This window comes from Dermacentor andersoni, chromosome 3 (assembly GCF_023375885.2).
Source record: "Dermacentor andersoni chromosome 3, qqDerAnde1_hic_scaffold, whole genome shotgun sequence".
NCBI classification, from domain to species: domain Eukaryota; kingdom Metazoa; phylum Arthropoda; class Arachnida; order Ixodida; family Ixodidae; genus Dermacentor; species Dermacentor andersoni.
The window spans coordinates 149,939,949-149,955,475 of NC_092816.1; the positions used below are offsets into that span (position 1 = coordinate 149,939,949).

Below are 15,527 nucleotides of genomic sequence, written 5' to 3' on the forward strand. Positions count from 1 at the left end.
ACGCGAAATTTCGACCCTAGATTACCGCCTTGTCCACAAATACCAGCCAGGTGTTGCGTATCGCTTGCCCCAATAGCAAGCAACACAATGTTGTCCGAATAGAAGAAGCCTGGCAGCTGCTGCTCTACTATCGCGCACGCATGTTTGTATGGAAGAATAAACTCGATAATAATTTCTTTTAGTGCCCTTTCCATCTTTGCCCTGCACATCATAAGCAGCGGGGAGAAAGAAAACCCTTAGTCCTTTCGAAATATAAGCTTTCTCCTCGCTCATCATCCCTTCCCATTCACTGTAAATGGCATTTTCTAGGTGAATCTCCCTAAAAAGTAGTATATAATCGTTGCTTTAGCCTCTTCCCTCCAGAACATGCAACAAAATGTGGCGGCTTATTTTTAGTACAATTCGGTAACATCCAAACGAGCCGCATATTACCGTCTCCTTTCTTCTCCGCATATTTCATAAAACAAAGTAAAAACTATTAAACAAGCTAAAATGAGACATCCATCCAATCGTAGCAATCGCTACAAAGGAAGCCTACACGGGATCCTCGAAAGAAGTTGAGTAAAAACAAGCGCGACGCCTACCCATTCTTAAGACATTCTGAAGTTTTCCCAATGTGCGATTACGTCCTAACCGAGCTAAATCCTGCGATATCCCGGTACAAGAAAAATTATTGAGAAGGTATTGGATTATCATTGGTCAATGTTGAGTTCTTCATTGAGGAATTGTGGAAATTTTGTTGGAGAATTGTTGGGCTGACTGTTGAGTGGTCTTGAATATTGGCCACTAAAATTTAATTGAAACACCACTGGGTGTCAAAATGTTGAATAATTGTTAAGTTACCATAGTAATTCCATTGCGCTTAGACGGCTCGTTGTGTTCATTTTGTTGAATGGTTGTTGGGTTACCATTGATGCTTCATTGAACTGACGTTGTGGTAGTTCTGTTGACCTGTTGTTGAGTTATTGTTGTCACAGCACTGAAAAGTACTTTCTGGCCCAGTTGAGATGCCATTGAGGTTTCAGAAGTCGCCATTGAAATATGATTGACATTTCGTTGGGCTAGTGGATTTTATTCATATATTAAAATTGCTTTGCTATTCACAATTGCATGCCCCGGTGCCTGCTCATAACTTTCACAAACACAAACAAAAGCAAAGGAGAGACTGTTCAATTTGAAGTACCTTTATTTACACTAAAGATGCGTGCCCATGAAACGTTACAGTACATAAGGCACCACTACATCGAACCTGGAGACATAGGCTAGTACCTACAGCACTATTAACAGCGTAAATACATCTGAAAAAAAACCTATACATATGAATTCAATCAAAACGATCATTGTGGTCTTTACTTGCGACTTAAGTTTATGACTAGAAGGCAAAGCGACTCAAAAGCACACCTTTTCAACGACCAACTTTGAACACATGAACACTTGAAGCTGCTTGCGTGTGAATACACACATCTGAATACGTTACAATAAATGTTTCGCACACTAACCCATCACGGGAACAGTTACGGCTGACTGTGAGAAGGCAAAATAACAGGCTTGAAATAAATGACTTCACGTAAATATATACAAGCGCACGTCTTTCACCGCGACTAAAATTTAATGAAGTACCAGACTTGTCTGAGCTTTTTGTCTTCGAGATGTATATATTTTCAGGTTGCCCAATTATTTTATCAAATAACTGCACTCAACTTAGCTATTAATTGATGAGACATCATTTAGAAAGTTGTCGGGCATGGTGAACACCAGAAGCATGTTTCTGACGAGCCAGGTTTGCAAGAACAGTACACCATTTGTATATGTTAAATTGAGGTACAGAAGAGTTTGTTGGTGGTATTTCCTCAATTTAGTGAGCTGATTTTCAGTTAATTTTTCTGGACTTCCACAAAGCTAATTAGAGCACTTTTTGGGGCCTTTTTCACTATACCAGCAACTAAGTTGTACCTCAGTCAATAAAGAGATAAGGCAAGGCTAAAACCTTGAACGATAAGAGAAAAATAATTATTTAGCACAGAAAATTGGTAGTAACACACAGCTAACACAATTCCAAAGAGCCAAATAGATGGTCACCTGCACTTTCAGTATCAAGTACCCCAGAAATAGTCATAAAGGATGGGAAAAGGTTTCAATGACTGCACAGCCAGATTGGTGAGACAGTGAAAAACGCAAATAAATGCGTACGCGAAAAACCAATGACCTCAATTGCGCAGGTAAAATGTTATTAAAATGCTACCAGAATTTTATTGCATAAAATACATAAAAATTGCATAAAAATTGGGACAAAGTAGTAACAAAGACGAAGGGAGATACAGCACCCGTGTTGAAAAAAAATTACAAGTGATATACATGCATATTTAAGCTCAAGACAATTTTTTCTCCAATATATACAGAAAGAACACATGCACTGACGGCATAAAAGAAGGTTCCTGCGCCTAGAGAACGCAGCACAGTACAAAGCAGCGTCATGAGAAACGAAAACTAGAGCTTAGTATGTTTAAAAAGTACGAATACTTGCATACCTAAAGGCATGTGACATGTCATGCCTTGAATGGATGAAATTCATAAATCTTACACAAATGAAGTTAGCATCACTCTTATTGGCTTCCTCGGGGGACTCCTTGAAGTTGAACTAGAAAAATGTACATCAGTTAAAAACAGAGAAGATAAGACCCTATAGTGTTCGTCCTGAAATAAACAGCGCCAATATTTCATGTATCAATTCTATGGAGACTTCGCCAATTCGGTGTACATCTATATTTGACTACCACCCAAACAGAGACGAGAAGGATGAATTAAGGTAGGAACACACATGAACCCTGTCTCAACTAGAAGTTTATTCGTGAAGACAAAGATTTTAAACACATTGGCCAACTTCACGAAGAAAAAGCCATGGATGTGCAGCAGAAACAACCCGCCACAACAAAAAAAGACCGAAAGACATGTCCTGTAGACAAACATGTGCGTCAAAAACAAAAAAACACATGAAAACTGAAAGGTTTGTCCTGTAAGTGATGTTAACAAGAAATACTGCAGCAACTCTTTCCCACTAAGGGTCACAGAAATCTTGCTTATGAATTTTTCTTCGTGATCAATAACTAGTTCTTCCATAAGTCCTCTTGCGTTCTGGTCTTTGTGATGAAAGAACCGTTCTTTCTGCTCTACACCTCAACACCAGAGGAGTTCCAGAAGCAATATTTAGTGATCACAAACGAAACAAATGCATAACCAAGTTATCTGTTGCCCTTAGTGGGAAAGACTTGCAGTTCTCAAGAGTATTTTTCGTTGGGTAGTATCACTCATTGGACAAATATTTCGCTTTTTCGAAAGATTTGTCCGATAGTTCCCGTTTTTCACGCACGTTTATTCTACATGACATGGCTTTTTCATATTTCTTTTCTTGTCGCTCGTGACTGTTTCTGCCACGCATGCACGGCTCTTTACCTTTGTCAAGTTGACCAGCGTCTTTAATACCTCTGTCTTCAAAAATAAACTTGCGCTCGTGTGTGCTCCTACCTATTTCGTCGTCCGTCGTCCACCTGTATTCGCGCTGCTGTTTCCAGTACGCACGTATCACTTGGTTAGGGTGGTAAACATTCTCGCAATCAAAAGGAAATCCCTCCCCTCAAAAGGTAGCTCATCCTTAACTACTGAAAGCCAGAGCAAATCGAAAGTAAGCCTTCACAGCGTCCATGCGGCAGCTAGTACACTACACAGCAGCACAAAAAATAGTTAAAAATCGCACTTCATGGAGAGTGGCAACAGAGCTTGCTAGTGAATCAGCCACATATCAACGGGTTTCTTGCATGACGCCAAGCTGCTCTTGACGTAGAACACTTGAGCATCTGGGCATTTGCTGCATGCGTAACCTGCGAGAAGGGAATGCGGACAGAAAATGAGATTGCGCGGATTCAGAATCTGCCACACACTGCACATAACTACGCACAAAATAGAAGTACACACTACACTGGCAAGTAAAAATTTGCGACTCTTTAATAGTGCTGTCTAGAAAAGGAAGAAATGGGTTGCTACGGTAAATGTTAGCTAAAACACGCACAGCGATGTTTCACAGTGGGGAGAAATACTGCCGGCTCTCTCAGAACCAAAAACCACGCGACAATGCATAGCCGATACCAAGCAGATATAGAATCTTTGGGTAGAAGTCCAGCAGCAGGAATGACATAAAGATACGCCGAGAGCGATGCGAGCGTGAGCGTCCCTGTACGAGTGAGAAGATGCACCGCTTCTTTGAAGCTAGCCGCTCCGGCGTGTCTCCGATCATCCCACGCGATCCCACGCTCTCACGTATCGGAACGCGATAACAAGCGCTCAGACGGCCCACGTGAGCCCCTATGAAAGATGGCGTGGCCACTGTACAAAACAATCACTGCTCAGAGAAGCTGATCCTTATGTTCCAATTGTGTTCTCTCATACAAATTAAGGAAAGGTCATTAGACAGGAACAAATGACGCAATGGAATTTTACGCATGTGGGGCACCGCTGCCTCTTCGCCTACTATTGTTTCAAACGAAGTGACGGCGGCAGCGAGTGTTGGTATCGCGCGCTTTCGCCCCGGGCTATACGGTTTGCTTGAAGAAAGTGAACGGTGTGCTTAACATCTCACGTCTGTGAATGTCAAAATAGAAAAAAGGCTACGTGCCCAAGAAAACGAGGTTACTTACCTACCTGCAGAAGTTCGGCTGTGACTCTTTCGGGGTGCCTTCTCTCCAACAGGCATCATGACCTCTGCCGCGCAGCTCATCAAAACAGCCAGGCTCTCACATCAGTCGAAGACTAGTAGCTGGGTCAGCCAACGACTTTTCACTAAATATGCGTGATGATGTCCGAAAAGAAAAAAAAATACTTTCATCCAAAAGCACGAGGCGTGATCCGCCACACAACGGCAACCAACGAACTGATTCCGAAAGCCGTTCAGAGCTTCACTATCGTATGGAGTTATAAAAACCTTTCAAACACAAAATAACCGCACGTCAAAACCACTGATTAATTATAATAATTTTTCATCCACTAACCTTCATAAAGTTTTAAGAACAACTTAATTTCTAGCGTAAACAACAAATACTACGACCAAAATATGCGACTACGAAACTAGCGGTAACGATGTGTACTGTTGCAAAAGTGAGCTCAAAACGAAGCTACAACGGTTGCAACCGCGTGCGCACAGACACACACACGCACACATCCTAACGCTACCTTGACGTTCGTAGCGCCACCTGCAAATAAAAATTACTACTAATTTTCCTATTTTTACAAAAGTAACGCTACTAGAATAATTTATAGCACCTCTGCAGATGACGAGGTGACAAGTAAGGTATGATAAGAGTCCGTCACCTGTTACCCTTTCCCTTTGGCGCTCTTCTATTTAACTGAACATACGGGACCAGTCCTGTAGGCTTGGGGAACGAGAGGACGACAGTTCGACGAGGCTCAAATAAAAAGCATGCTTATTGCAAGGCGACAGTCGGGAGCAGCCGCAGATACAGCAGCTATCTGCGATACTGCTGCGGCTGTTTCTGAATCAAAAGCTCTTTGAAGTCAATGGTGATAGCGGCTGCGCGCTGCGATCTCAAAGCGTGTTCGTTGTTTGATCTAGTACCACGGCCGTTGGATAAAAAAAGCTATATTTACTTTCCGGACAGAGGGCGCGTCGCAGGAAATTCGAAAATCTCTCACGTGTATGTTTGTAGCGTGTGCGCCGCTTGCATCCTACGGTTCCCACAGCGCGTCGGATGCTCGAAGGTGCTCGTCGCGTGTTGCCGCCTGTCTTATCGCCGGCCGCACTGCCGCCAGGTCTACTTTTGGGCAACTCCACACGCGCGTAGTCACCGTGTTTGCGAGTGAACTTTGCATTCTTCTGCTCCCCGAAACGTGCTCATTTTGGATCGTACCAATTGCTATGTCATCTAGTGTATGTTAAAACGACGATGGCATTTGTACACCAGCGAAGAAATAAATCGTTATGAACTTGGGTGGTCATGAAGTTAGTCTAACGATGCAGTTTTTACAGAGCGAAAACGGCTACGAAAGTGGGGCGGTCCCGGAGATAGGCGGTTGAAAGCGCCAGCTGTAGCGACAGCACGAGGAAGTGGCACGCTGCGCACGCGCCAAGCATTTCAGAACTTAGTGGCTTTCGAACGAGAGGAGCATGCGCGCGTTCGTGGCCTAATGGTTAGAGAACCGGGCTCGTCGGCCGACGTTCAATGCCACCCCATCGGTCACACATTATTTTCTTTTTATGAAAACGTGGCGAAAGAACAACCTACCTTCCGCAAAGTGACAGGAATGAGGTTGGAACGCTTTGCATTAAACTTTTGGAATGTCTTCATATGCGAGTCCTATTTATCGTATACTGGACTCAACTGCTGCAGAACAAAAACAACTACAAAAATCAACACAAATTACCCAATATATTGTTTATTGAGAACTCTCAACGGTAATATTGTTGTGCAACTGTTGAGCGATCTCAATTGCTTTTGGAAATTTGTTGAAGTCTGTTGTTTCAACAATTCCCCAACAATATATCAATGGTTAATCAATAGTAATTTTTGTACGGTTCTAGGGGCGTCGCCACGAAGTCAATGCGTGGCCGGTATGTCTTGATATAGTGAGATGAAATGTGTGAATATATATATATATATATGTGTGTGTGTGTGTGTGTGTGTGTACTCTTGTACGCGGTTTTTCAGCCCATAAACAGCAATATGTATATATACATATCTATAATTTGCTTTTTACGTGCTCAAAAACAGCATACAAAAGCACATGTGGAGCATCTTCGACTCCACGCTGGGGTGTAGAAACTTTTAATCATCTTTGGACTTCGAGAGATGTACATACTAAGCGGCACCTACTCAGTAACCATAGTTATTGTCAAAGAGGCGCATTCCAAAGCAGTTTCCTCAGCATGACAGCCCTGTGCTGTACTCATTAAGACCATGAATTACCCAGTGACCGTAGTTGGAGGGTAGATGGTTAGACAGACAGACAGACAGACAGACACCAGAAAAAGCATGAAGTATCCTGGAAATGGCAATCGCAGTAAACGTTTCGTCGCTGAGCCTGTGTCCTACTAGACTAACTTGGCCACTGGGTGTGTGAACCTTCTTGGGCAGTTTCTCAGAATGGGTATACACTACTGGGTAGGTGTTCCATCAGGCAAGCGCAAAAAGAGGCAAGTATTCGGCAACTCATATGAAGAACTTGGCCTCAAAGAGAGGAGTTGGCATAAAGACAGTCGAATCTAACGAAAGATGCTGACGGAACAAAATTTAAGGGGGCGTGCACTGAGGTAGGAGCGTTGAGCTATGTATAAGGGAAGAATGAAAAGTGAAGTGCAAACATTTTACTAAATAGTTAAGAAAAGTTCCCTGATCATGAATTTCCAGACAAGCTAGGGACTTATCGATTTTTTTCCTTGTGTGCGAACCACTCGTATTAATCTAGCACTCCAAAAACATATGATGCGACATGTTTCTGAAAAAAAACGGGCAACAGAAGGCAGGAGATGAACAAGGAAATATGTTCACCTAATATGGGATGTGTGCTTGCTTTATTTCTCCCGCCATAACTGCGAAGTCTTAGTTTGTCTTTTTATTTCTCAGTCTCATTTCTCAGTCTAACTTGAGCAGTGCTGAATAGAAGCTGAATGTACACTGTCGTCCTTTATGAAAGGGAACACGCGAGCGGGTGGCCTGCGCTCAGTGGCGGTAAAGTCCCTTGATAATTTGAAAGTAGCGGCACTCTTTGAACTCTGCCGCCACCGCGCGACCTCCTCGCCTCCTCCTCACCCCTTCTTGCGCGTCCCCCCCCCCCCCGAGCCAACCAGTTTTGCCCCCGTTTTTCTGCGCGACGATTGGACTCCCTGCCGTTGCCCTTGGTAACGCGCGGATCCTGCATTTTGCTTGTTTTTCTTCTTCGTCCGCGCCATTTTTCTCCTCAGCTCGGCTGGCTCGGCGCTTTAGCTCGGCGTAACGAATGTTGTACGCTGTGTTTCCTGCTCTTTGTGCTAGCGCTATGCTGTGCTGTTTCGCATATAACTGCAGCAAAAAGCCTGAAGATGGTTATGCAGTTTTTATGATACCACAAGGAAAGCGTGACGGCTTGCGCAGGGAGCAGTGGCTGCATAAAATTGGCCGAAAACACTTTCTTCAAACAAAAAAAGCGTTGTTTGCGAGGAGAAGCGTCTTTCATATTGCTCGTAGCAAACCATCCTGTAATGCTGCATTTTTTTTACCTTCTTCCCGCCTTCTCACCAGCGTTTTTGTTGTGGTAATTTGTACGTTGAATAAAAATGCGGTTGTCCTCAGTATGCTTAATATTCCTCTGCGGCTCAATCACCTCGCACGTCTCCAACTGTTGTTATTAAGTCGGAAACGTAGCATTATAGATTCTCCTTTCCACTTTTACTGAAAATTGAAATAGCGGCTGGTAGAGTAGCTATTATTTCTAGCTCACGTTGGTTTGCGCGTCACTTAGATACAATGAATGCAAGCACTGAAAAATCTTGTGGCATGTATACCCGTAGTTTCGAGGTGATGAGCACTAGATAGTCCACATTGCGTTTCTTTATAATTTTAAGGCGCAAGCCTTTAGATCTGTTTCAAGGTCGCGTTGTCAACAGAAGATATCACGTGACCCAAGGAAGGCCAGAGGCGACCCACAGCATGTCCACCCCTGCATAAGAGAATGATTAGTCAAGTTAATGAATGATTAATTAGTGATCGAATTAAGGTGGATTAGGGAGGATTAAGGTGGATTATAGTGTATTAACTGGATTAGGGTGGATTAAGGTGTATTAGTGTTGATGGAGTATTAAAGCCGATTAAGGTTGATTAGGGTGCATGAACAAGTATTGGGGAGGGTTAAGGTGTATGAAGAAGGATTAGTGTCGATTAGGGTTGATGAAGGAGAATTAAGACCGATTAGAATGGATTCGGATAAAATAAGGCGGATTAGGGTTGATGGAGGTGAATTAGCGTGTATTAAATAGGATTAACATGGATTAGGGTGATGATCAGGGATTAGGGAGGGCTAATGGGGATTAAGAAGGATTAAGGTTGTAACGCCTACTGTAATGAACCTTATTCCACACTAATGAGTCGTCTATCTTAATCAGCCCTAATCCTCCCTAATGTACCTTAATCCACCTTCATCATCCTTCATTAACCTTATTCCACTGTAATCCTCCTTAATGTACCTTAATTATTCTTAATCCACCCTAATCCACCTCCGACGACATTAACCTACCCTAATCCACCTTAATCTACTTTAATCCTATATAATCATCCTTAATTCACTTTAATCCACCCTAGTCCACCATAATCCTCCTTAATGCACCTTAATCAACCTTCATCCAACCCTACCATCCTTCATCGACCTTATTCCACTCTAATCCTCCTTAATGCGCCCTAATTCTCCTCAATCCATCATAATCCTTCTTCATTTACTTTACTCCAACTTAATCTACCATAATTCTCCCTAATGCATGGTAATCCACCTTTATTCACCCTAATCCACTTTCATCGACTTCAATCTCCATTAATTCTCTTTAATACACCTTAGTCCTCGTCAATACGCCTTAATTCATCTTAATCCAATCGCTAATCAACCATTACTTAACTTTGTTATTCAGTAATCATATCTCTTACACAGCTACACATGCTTTCGTTTGTTTACGGCATTCCTTGGTTCACGTGATATTTTCTGTAGCTCACAACGCGACCTTGAAACAGAGATATAACGGTTTCGCTTATAAGCCCCACAAAAAGGGATATGCCACAAGCAATACTAGGTCAGACGCACGAAGTAAAGTATCTCATCATGTGGCAGAAAAATTGTCTGGAGTATACAACTCGCCTCAAAGCTCCTTTTACATCCGTATGTCCCGCTCATACGGCTTTAAGAAAAAACGAACCTCCTCATAAATGTTGCCTTAAGCATTATCGATGCAGTTATCAGCATTCCTCAAAATGTTCAACACCACTGGGGCGATCAATTGGCCCAATATAACACGCCTCTATAGAATGCTGCGGTCCGTCCGCGGGAGCTCACGAGAAAAAGCGGGCCGTGCGCAGCAGGCGGGCGAGGAGAATCGAGGAGGAAAGCGCCGCGAGGAGGAGAGTGCCGCTACTTTCAAATTATCAAGGGGCTTTATGCGCCAGCTGCCCACAGTGTCATCAACCGACAGCTAAAGAAAACACGTCCGCTTTCGGCGTCATCTGTTGGCAAACAAAATAACGAGTCATGGCCGGTGGACAAGCGCTGCTAGATTATGCTCTCCGCTCGCGCATCGGGCGATGCCTGCCACGCGCCGTCTGCTGCTCACAAATCGATCGTGGTGCGCGAGCACAATCGAAACGCAGAAGCTGTCTCTCCGCTTACGCCTCTTGCGCTTCGCCTAAGCTAGAACTATATAGGTGAGAGCGATGCACTCAAGGGACGGTTTCGTTGTTTTTTATTTATAACTCTCTATCATGCGAGCTCCATGGCTTCGTCATGGAACTCACATTTGCTTAAGCCACCACTGAATACATTTCCAAGAACACAATATGCAGCATTATAGTTCTCCAGCGAATAAAGGTGTTAATATTCATGGAAACATGCTTGGCTTCAGCTGTATTGTCCCTGCTTCGCGAATGAACGCAGAAATGCCAGTTTAGACTCGCTCGAAGATAAAATTGAAACCGATCTTGCATGACACTAACCTCCGAATTCAAGCGTGTCCGTCCGCGCGACGACCTGCGTGGACTTCAAAAAGGTGACAGTAGCGATTCCTCTCGGCTAAATGGTCACTGTGCATGTGTGATAATTGGCAGCAGTCTTTCAAACCCACAGCATGGTTTTCAGCCGAGTGGCAGCGTTATGATCAGTTCGGCCGGTGGACCAAGTTCGAGTCTAGGATCATTTAAGAATACCGGGGTAAAGACAGTAGTGATAATGCGCTAGTTCATACGTGTAACATATGGGCTCGAAAATACTACGAGAGGGGAAAGTAGAATGCTGAACGCCTTGTGTACTGGCTTGATAAGAAGTGCTATGGACGTGTGTAGTTTAATTCCTTTTTTCTGGGCCACGAGGCAGAACGCCATCAAAATGGCTCGTGTTGCACTCGAGAAACGCGAAATAATTATTGAGCTTAGCATTGCTGGCTACAGCCAGCGTTGTATTGCATCAACTACAAGGAGGCCACTAAAACAGTAAACATGATCGTTCAGGCCTTCAAGAAGGAACGCCGTGTGAAGGACGCTCCGCACAGGCGCAGACCTCGTGCAACAACTGAAGACGAAGACCGTGCGATTGCGGCTGCAGTAGCACTCAGGCCGCAGACAACAGTCCCTGAAGTACTGAAGGAACTTGGCATTAAGGTGTGCGAGACGACTGTGAAGCGCCGCCTCGCAGAAGCTGGTCTCAAAAGGAGTGTTGCTTACAGGAAACCGCTGCTTCGAGACACCAACAAAGCCAAACGCCTGCAGTTTGCGAAGGACCACGCAGATTGGACTACCTCCGACTGGGAAAGTGTTGTATTCACCGACGAGAGTTCATTCACGACCCGGTGGGACCAGAGCCAAAGAGCGCGGCGCCCGGAAAACAGCACGTAGGTGGCGTTTTATGCTTAAAGGTAATTATATCACTCAAAGAAATGCTGGAAAAGCTGTACCGGATGGTTACCCTTTTTTATGCATTGTATGATATTGTAGTCTCATAAATCGCGTAGCCGGCAGAGAACCTGATATTCAAGGCACGGTGTTAGATTACGTTCACCAGCGTTAAAGTGTAGTTGCGTTCTCTAATATTACTGATATTATTACCCTCATCAGTAGTAGTTCGCATTTAAAGATACTTTAGCACATAATCAAAGTATATACACGGAAGAGGGGGTAGTAGGCTGGCAATTGAATGCCACAAACAGAGGCACACCACCAGCCCAATTGCTGTTTTGATATGAGAGAATAGAAAATAGCAAAATAACTTGAAAGAAATAGTAAAGTGAATAAAAACCTAAAACAGCACGAAACGTAGACATGAACAGCCGGCGATAAATGCGCGCGCTATCTAGCACAGCGCAATAACGCATGTTTGCCGTAAAGGAAGGGTATTCGAGATAAGTTGAGTTACTGTTGGTTTGGTGTCAATGCATGATCTAATGATAATTTTCTGCTGTTACAGACCACAGTACCTCCAGCGAGTGGCTGCAAGTTGGCGTTCAACAGTATACGTGTGGGGCCTCGCGACCAAAGAAGGGCTTCGTCCACTAGTCCGCGTAGAGTACAGATTCACGTCTGCCACCTACTGCTCAATCGTGGACGACGTGATGGTGCCCTGCTTGTTCAGTGGGCCCTTCCCGGAAGGTGATTACATCTTCCAGCAAGACAACTCGCCCGTCCACACATCCCGAAGAGTGTCAAGCTTTTTCGAGGATCGCGGAACCAACTATCTAAGGTGGCCGCCACAGTCTCCAGACCTTAATATTATTGAGAACCTGTGGGGTCTTTTGAAAACTTCGCTGGCGGCTCGATCTCTTCACGGACTGTCGGCCGACGACCTTCGGGGCGCCATAAAGGAGGAGTGGTAGCGGCTGAGAAGCAACAGATCACTAACGGCGGCCTTGTATAACTCGCTACCCTCAAGAATGGCAGCTGTCGTCGCAGCTAATGGGGACGCCACGAGGTACTGAGAAGTGCGTCGACACAACATATTTCAGCTTTTTTTTTATGTTCAACACAAAAAGAATTTATGTATATTTTTATGTCAATAAATGTATTGATATGCATTCTTGCATTTTGTGCTCGCGTATTTTACATTACAGATACAACCTTGATTAAAATATTTACGAACATTTGGAACTTTTTTTGCTTCAAGTTTCGTACGTAGCAACATCTCCTTCTCTGTCATCACGGTCAGGGTGCTTTGATTGTGCACGGCGTTACAGCATCAAGCGCAAATATACTAAACGACACAGAACTTTCTCTGCCGACAGACCAGTACTTCCCGGGTAAGTGGGATTATGCCTCGAAGGAAAAGTTCCGCGGCGTTCAGTGATACACTTTCGAAATAGCAAACCACCACCAAACCTTCCCGTGAGTGTATAGCGCTCACCTATATAGCTCTAGTTTAGGCGAAGCGCAACTGGCGTAAGCCGAGAGACACAGCTTCTACGTTTCGACCGTGCTCGCGCGCCACGCTCGATTTGTTGGCAGCAGACGTGTTGCAGGCGTCGCCCGTTACGCGAGCGGAGAGGGAGTACAATCTAGCAGCGCTTGCCCATCGGACATGACTCGTTATTTTGTTTGCCAATAGGTGACGCCAAAAGCAAACGTGCTTTCTTTAGCTGTCGGTTGATGGCGCTGTGGGCAGCCGCTGCAGAGCGAAGGCCACGCGTTCTCGTGTTCCCTTTAATAAAGGACGACAGTGTACATTGGAACGCGTTTCTAGATTAGTATTGTACGCAAGAAAAATGTATTGACTGAAAACTATTGTCCTGCACACTTTAAATTAGTCCAAGATAAGTCTCATTTACAGCATCAAGTGCAAAATCCAACTTTCATTGTACTTGTATCCAACTTGTGCAATAAATTGAAGGAATTTCATTTCATTTAAATGCTCTCTACGTTTTATACACAACGTTATAAAGGTGTAGAATAGTATTTTATTTTATCATGCACTTTCAAAGTCGGAAAGTTCTACAACCACAAATAGACTCGTTTTTGGTACTTGTCTCAGTCACAATATTTTCGTGCTGAAATAAAGGAACGCATGTCATAAATAAACTTTGCATTTTCTCTATGGTACTGACTAAGTCATAGGAGTAAATATATATTCGCAACGCTTCTGCGGCTATCCTTATTTGAGCACGCCCAGAAAAATTTTTTATCAACATAAATGTTACTTGTAGGAATCAAAACACATGCTTGTTTGCCGTATTTACTAACCCACTTGCTGGAGTGGTAGTACATTACTTGGTCAAGCCATGTAAATATATCACGTACTGCAATTTTTATAAGTTCCTCTCAAAAGGAAGTAATATTGAAACAATCGAACGCTTTGTTCAGAAGACAGTAACTTTTCCTAATGAAACTCAAAATCATAGCTTCAGAAGCACGCCTATTCCTGTGCATGGATCGCAGACAGTGATGTGCTTCCGATCAAATTTTGAGTTACATTCACCTACATCATTCAGCTCAGGCGAAAGAAACAGTCGCGTCAATGCCCGTATTTTTGAAGGTTGTCATACGCATGTCAAAGTGAGCCTCTCTGCTTGTTTCACCCAATTTTCAGGTGTTTGCTGCTGGTGTCTTGCATGAATGGTCGGCACCGAAAAGTGGGAAAAACCGGCGCTGTATATATTGCAAACCGAGGCGGACCGCGGTGGCAAGTGATGTACGTGAGCGAGGACGCGAGCGAGGACGTGAGCGCCGACACAAACTTGTTATCGTGGTCACGCGATCATTGTTTTAGCGCTTGCATTGTACTTCGGTAATTTCTTCATTGTCATGACATCGTCATTGCTCCACCCTCTCCACTCGGTGGTAGCAATGGCATTGTCATTTTGTCCTCAGTACACATCAGTCGTCACGCCGTCATCATCAGTTTTTCGTCATAAGCCTGTGTTGGTTATTTCATCGTCAGATAGTTTTGTCATCCTCATAATCAAGCCGTTGTCATTAAAGATTTATCATGCCATCATCGTCATGGCGTCGTGGTCATTTCATTATCTTTATTTCAGTGTCATGTTACAGTTGTCATGCCGTCATCGTGAAACTGTTACCGACAATCAACCGTTACCATCCCACTGTCGTCGTGATGTCGTCGTCATACCATCGTCGTGTGACCATCATTGTGTCTCTTCCTTCGTGATGCCATTGTCCTCAGAGTTTTGTCGTCATACTGGCCTCGCTTTGCGATCATCATTTCGTCGGCATTGAATCGTTGTGATTACTTCGTCCTCACTGCGTCGTTGTCATGCGTAGTATACACATGGTCGAGCGCTGCATGTGCACGGAGGACTTTTCTCGGTGAAAAATGTTAACCCATCCTGGTTGCTTAGTGGCTAAGGTTTTGGCTGCTGAACAGCAGGTCAGGGAATGAAATCCCAGTGGCAGCATTTAAATGGGGGCTAAATGCTAAAACACCCGTGTACTTAGATTTAGGTGCACATTAAAGAACCCGAAGTGGTCCGAATTTCCGGAGTCCCCCAATACGGCGTGCCTGATAATCAAGTCGTGAACATACCACGTAAAACCCCATAATTAATACCCAGCGAAGATGCGCCCAGCTTTGTCGTGCGCTGCATTAAAATGTTCAGTAATAAAGACCGCTTTCCTCGTAAACGCCAACGAATACTTGACTTAAGTCATTTCCCTTAGTGCTTTACCTCAGGAAATTTTTATCCTTTCAGACAATATTAGGAGCCTAAACAGTTTAGTGTGTTGTAGTTAGCACGTGTTGCGGGAAAAGTACATCCAATATCAAAACAATGTACACATACATGTTCATTCAAAGAC

The 15,527-nt window shown here is 43.9% G+C and overlaps 1 protein-coding gene and 1 long non-coding RNA gene across 3 annotated transcripts in view; both read right to left on the bottom strand.

Moving 5' to 3' along the window:
- The window catches only part of LOC126524642 (monocarboxylate transporter 14-like), a 344,518-nt gene that overhangs the window by 87,472 nt on the left and 241,519 nt on the right, over positions 1–15,527 (bottom strand). The window lies entirely within an intron of this gene.
- On the bottom strand, positions 1,169–4,973 carry LOC140216453 (uncharacterized). The gene is made up of 2 exons (XR_011893129.1): positions 4,689–4,973; positions 1,169–3,875 (listed from the first exon to the last, which is right to left on the bottom strand). It is a non-coding gene; the product is annotated as an uncharacterized lncRNA (long non-coding RNA).